This window comes from Trachypithecus francoisi, unplaced genomic scaffold (genome assembly GCF_009764315.1).
Source record: "Trachypithecus francoisi isolate TF-2019V2 unplaced genomic scaffold, Tfra_2.0 Lachesis_group13, whole genome shotgun sequence".
Lineage (NCBI taxonomy): Eukaryota > Metazoa > Chordata > Mammalia > Primates > Cercopithecidae > Trachypithecus > Trachypithecus francoisi.
This window is the reverse complement of record NW_022681458.1, coordinates 54759183-54765046: the sequence shown is the minus strand read 5'-3', so window position 1 is coordinate 54765046 and position 5864 is coordinate 54759183. Positions and strand designations below refer to the sequence as shown.

General features: G+C 41.6%; 1 pseudogene; it reads right to left on the bottom strand.

Moving 5' to 3' along the window:
* Positions 1-395: 395 nt before the first annotated feature.
* LOC117095354 lies at positions 396-1925 on the bottom strand (annotated as a pseudogene).
* Between the last annotated feature and the right edge of the window lie 3939 nt (positions 1926-5864).

The following is a 5864-nucleotide window of genomic DNA, read 5'->3' as shown; positions in this document are numbered from 1 at the left end:
CCAGGAGAGCACCATTTCCTGGGGGGCTGGGGGCAGGGAGGTGCCCTACGGGAGAAGCCAGGAGGGACCTCCTGCCCCTGGGGTGGGGGCTGGGCTGGAGCAGGCTGCAGCAAGACCTGAAGCATGCATGGGGCCGGAGAGCCTGGCTAGCTGGGCTGGTGTGTGTGTGTTGGGGGGTTCCCAGGGCAGCCTGGCCCAGAGAGCAGTCCAGAGTCTGCAGGCGGTGCCCAGCGAGAGGCCGCAGACCCCTCAGAACCTCCCCTCCTCTCTCCCTGGAAAGGAACTGGGGAACCTATAGTGCAAATCTGTGGACCACTCAGTTACAGAGGGAGGCTGTGTCCAAAAGTGGACACTGGGGTGAGCCCCCTTCACCACCTCGGCCTCCACGACTGTCCTCAGTACAGCCGCTTCTCAAAAGAGTGCAGGCTGTGGATGCCACCCTTGATCTGGGCCGACATGGTCTTCTTCTCAAACTTCAGCTCTCCTGAGTACATCAAGGATTGAATGACAGGCTGCGGCCGGATATCCTGGTAACTGTGTTGGATGCCCGCTGTGAGATAGGACACGAACTTATGAATGGACCTTTTGTCCTGGATGGAGCCCAAGACACATTGTGGGATCTTCACATTATTCCCCTCACCGAAGTATCATTTCTGGCTGCTGCTGCTCTTCTCCATGGCATCCAGTGAGTCCATGCCCCGGTACTTCTTGAGCCGCACCCTGTCTGAGAAGTACTCACCGGGGGCCTCCGTGATGGTGGCCAGCAGGGATCCCATAATCACTGTGGAAGCTCCAAGGGCCAGGGCCTTGACCATGTGCCCTATGGTCTGGATGCTGCCATTGGCTATGATGGGCACACTAAAGCACAGGGCATACTCAGCCACCTTGTACACAGCAGTGCCCTGGGGCCAAGAGCAGGCCATCACTTCCTGGGTGATGCAGATGGAGCCTCAGCCCATGCCTATGCGCACACAGCCCGTCCACATAGCGTCAATCAGGTTTTTGGCCTGGGCTGCTGTCATCCCAATCACCTGGAGGTGGGGGTACTTCTGTTGGATGTAATGCACCATGGCAATCTGATACACCGAGTTCCCTTGGGAGGAGTCCAAGACTGTGACGTCTACACCCACCTGGGTGAGCAGGTCCGGGGGGTATTTGTCATCCTCAGGGGTGCCCACAGCTGCCCCCGCACAGTAGCTGCTTGTGGGAATCCTTGGGCGCCAGAGGTTAGTCTTGGTTCTTCTTCAGGTCTGTGCAGGCGGTGATGGCCACCGGCTCATGGCTATCATTGAGGAAAGACAGCTTCCCTTTCTTGCTATGCTGCAGGATCTCATTTGCCTCTTTCAACATCAAGCCTGCTGGAGCTAACACCAGCTCCTTCCTTGGCATCACCACCTCACTGAGGAGGGTGGTGTGGTCCTTCTCAGCAAGAAAGTTGACGTCTCTGGAGGTGACGATGCCCACCAGCTTGCTGCCCATGGTGCCCGTCTCCGCGATGGGGATGCCTGAGAAGCCTTGCTGCATCTTGGCCTCCAGCACATCACCCAGAGTGTGCAAGGGGCTCAGCGCCACGGGGTCCGTGATGAAGCCCTGTTCAAACTTCTTGACCTTCTGCCCCTCGTTGGCCTGGAACTCTGGGGTGCAGTTGTGGTGAATGAAACCAATACCTCCCATCAGAGCCATTGCGATGGCTATGTTAGCCTGTCACAGTGTCCACGGAGGAAGGAGATCAGCGGCATCTTCAGCGTGATCTTCCGGGTCAGGGCTGAGGTCGGGTCCGCCTCATCAGCTACGAAATCTATGAATCCTGGGAGAATCAGGAAGTCGTTGCAGGTGAGGCGCTCGGCCCTGGCAAAGAGCTGCTGCGCGGTGAGCCAGTCCTCGGGCACGTAGCCGTTGCCGCTCATGATCAGGTAGGCCGCCATGCTGCCGCGAGACCCTGCGACATGCGGGCGTGCCGCCGCCGCTGCTGCCCCTGCTCTGCGGCCACGCTGCCGCTGCGAGCCAGGCGGGCCCGCTTCTCTCTCTCTCTGTCTCTGTCTCTCGCTGTCTCTCTCTCTCTTTTTAAAAAATAATTTTCTCTCGCAAAGTCTGCCTCCCACGGGCCCCTTTTTCCAGTCCCTCTGGCCAAGAGTCCTCTGTCTAAGTCTTCCACACAGTGGCACAGTTCTGTGTTATTAGATATACCCGGGGGATGGAGTAATGAAAGAAAAGACAGAAAATAAAAATGGAAATTCCTTCTACAGTCTTTAAACACAGAGGCCCCTAGAGGCCCATTTTCATGCTTCCTCTGTCCAGAAAGATGGATTTCTAGGGCTTACATTCATGCTGCTGCCTCTACATGCACTGAAGCTGGTCAGTGAAGCTGGCCTTGGGGCAGAGGGAGAGAAAAACACATTGGGATTTCACCTTCAACCTCCACTTTCCACCTCTTAGAGTCCCAGTTTCATAGTACTCTGACAGAAAACCAGAGTTTTCTCAAAGTTTTTGCTGTCTGTTCCCATCACATTGTTCCCTGATTTGGCCCATCCTTAAGTCAAGACCAGATGATCTTGAAGGAAAAATATCATAAGAAACTCACTATTGGCATACTGGTCATTTTTTTTTTTTGAGTTTTGATGTCTCTCCTCAACCTTCTTGCTATTATTTTGTTTCAGAATCATCCTCATTTAAGTGTTTTAGTATTTTGTCCTGAATTTTTAATTGTAATGAGTGAAAGAGAAGGATTCTAGCAGGCTTACTTCATCTTGGCTGGCACCTGAAGTCCATCCATAGGATATATTTTAAAATTGTTCATGTACTTGGCCACAAAGACAGTCTCTAAGAGTTGGTAACACAAAAAACATGTTCTCTGAAAACATTGCAATAAAATTAGTAAATAATGCCAAAATATACTTTTCCAAATATTTTGTAGCTTAAAGCAGAAATTGTATTGTAAATTATAGACTATTTAGATTTGAAAAACAAGAGAAGCACAACTGATAGACTACAACAGAAAGTATACTCACGGGAAAAATGTTAACCTTAAATGTCTGTACTAGGACAAAACAATTGGAAAATTATTAGCTAAATATTTAACCGAGGAACGTTTAAGTGAAGAAGTTAGAAAAATAGTAAATCTTAAGAAGGTAGAAAGAAGTAATAATAACAGAAATAAAGGAATTTAGAAAACCAAGCCACAATAGGGAGATTCAGCATAGAATAAAGTTTATTTTTAGAAAAGATTAAAAACTTACACAAACCTCTAACAACATTAATCAAGAAAAACCAAAGATAATCTACATTTTCATATTAAATTATTGAATAGTAAATTATGTATTTATAATATTTAATATAAAATATAGATTTAATGGACTATTTCCTAGAGAATTAAACATTATTAAAATGGATCCAGGAAGATATTTTAAAACTGAATACACTTACTTACATTAGGGAAATGCAATCAGTTGGAAGAAAAAGCAGGAGTCCTAGTTATTGACATGCGTTTATCAAACTATCAGGGAATACATAAGTATAAACTTTTAAATTTTCCTAGAGAACAGAAAATGTGTTCCCGATCAGACACTTATTAACTATATTCCTAGGTAAATGCTTAGCACTCTCACTTGCTTAATTAGGATAATGACCAGAGTACCTACCTCATAGAACTGTGATGATTAAATGGTGAAAACAAAAGAGATATGCTAAGAGCACTGACTGACACATAGTAAGCGCAAAATAAATGTTAGCTATTCTTTTTTTCTTATTATTATGGTACCAAAACCAGAAAATATTACTGCATAAAATAAATTCTTTAGACCAGTATTACTTAACATAAATGTACAGATACTAACACATTAGCTAACTAGATTCAGCAAAATATTAAAAATGCATCATGGTCAAATAATGTGTATTCTAGGATTTCAAGGATGACTTAATATTAAAAATTTTGTTAATCTTAGTATATTACTATGTTAACAAATTAAAAGAGAAAAAATTTATGATTGATTCAGTAGATTCAGAAAACTCATGCAATAAATGCAGCACCCATTTGTAAGAAAAACTTTTCACAAACGGGGAATAGGAAGGTACTTGCCCACTTACTGAAGTGTATCTAAACCTGTAGCAAATACTATTAATGGTGAAGCCTTACAAAATCTGCGTTAAAGTAGGGAGCTATGCAAGAATTTTATAGGACTTTGTAATCAATTCCAAAAGACAAGGATAACAAGTAAGAAGAATGAGAATTGGCATGGGGGAAACTAAATTTCATTATTTGCATATGATGTAATGATATATATATATATATATATATATATATAATCTGAGATGGCTTATAAATGAATTATTGGCACTAATAAGAGGTCAGCATGTTCCTGGATATAGAATCAATATATAAAAGTCATTGACATTCTTATTTATTCCCCATATGCTTAAACTATTATAGAAACTAAGATCAAATTCATAAGAGGTACAAAAACTAAAAGGTACCTAAGTATTTACTGAAAGATATAAGAGAATGCCAAAAAACTGGATATTAATTGATGGGAAAAGTTAATACTCTTAGGACATAAATTCTCCCCCAATTAATTTACAAATCCTATATAGTATCAGTTAAACTAACTCTAAAATTTCTTTGGAATGTGAAATGATCAGGAATATCTAAGCCTTTTTTTTTAGTAGGAAAGGAGAAGAAATTCTTTGCAGATATGAGGACAAATTGTAAAAGTGTGAATATTCAGCTATGTTACTATTTGTACGGGCTAGACAAACCAACCAATGGAAAGGAGCAAAGAACCCAGACAAAGACTTATGCATATGCACGAACTCAGTTCAGACATTATTAATTGGTTGTGGAATAACAAAGTTTTAAATAAATGGTTCCAGGTAAAATTAATTATCCTTATTAAAAATTTGCAATTTGTGACACATTAAAATAAATTCGAGGTAGATTAAAGACCCCAATATGAGAAAAATTTTATAAAGATTTTGGAGGGAAATACAGGAGAATCCCATATTTTAAAGAGGATGATCATAAGCACAAAACTTCAAAGGAAATTATTGATAACCTTGACCTTATTAAAATGCAAAGCCCTGTAATACAGGATACATTGAAGAAGTTAATAAAAAATAATAATTGAAGAAAAGCAATTTATGACATTTGTAGCAACAAAATATTGGTATCTTACTATAGTAAAAAAGTCTTCTGAAAATGAATAAGCATAAGACTAGTTACCTAACTGCAAATTGGGTAAATCAAACAAACTGAAGATTCTATTTAAAAAAGAAGCTGGAAAGATAAACAGCTGAAAAGGTCTTTAATGTGAGTAGTTGAGGGAGCATGCTCATGGGTTTGAAAATGGAATACCATTTCACAGTTACCACTGGCAGACCTCTGACCACTAAAACGTCAACAATACTCAGCTTTTGGAGGTGTGGAGAAACAGTCTCTCATATGCTCTCAGTGGCTATGTAAATTAGTCAACTACTTTGGAAAAACACTTAGATAATATCAAGGAAAGTGGACTGAGTATAGTACATATCCCAGAAATTTCACTTCTAGGTGGATGCTCCATTCTTTTATATGTACATAAGAAAACATGTACAAGATTATTCCTTGTAACAAGCACTGTTATTAAAAGAAAAAAGTGGGATACCATCAAAGTATTTATCAACAAAGAAATAAGTATTTTATCATATATTTAGTAGACTACCATCTGGCAGTTAAATTAAATGAACTAGATCTACATGAATCATCTTTGGTACATTTTGAAACCATAAGGTTAAATTAAAAATTAATTGCCAGGCATGGTGGCTCATGCCTGTAATCCCAGCACTTTGGGAGGACAAGGCAGGTGGATCGCTTAAGCTTAGGAGTTCAAGAC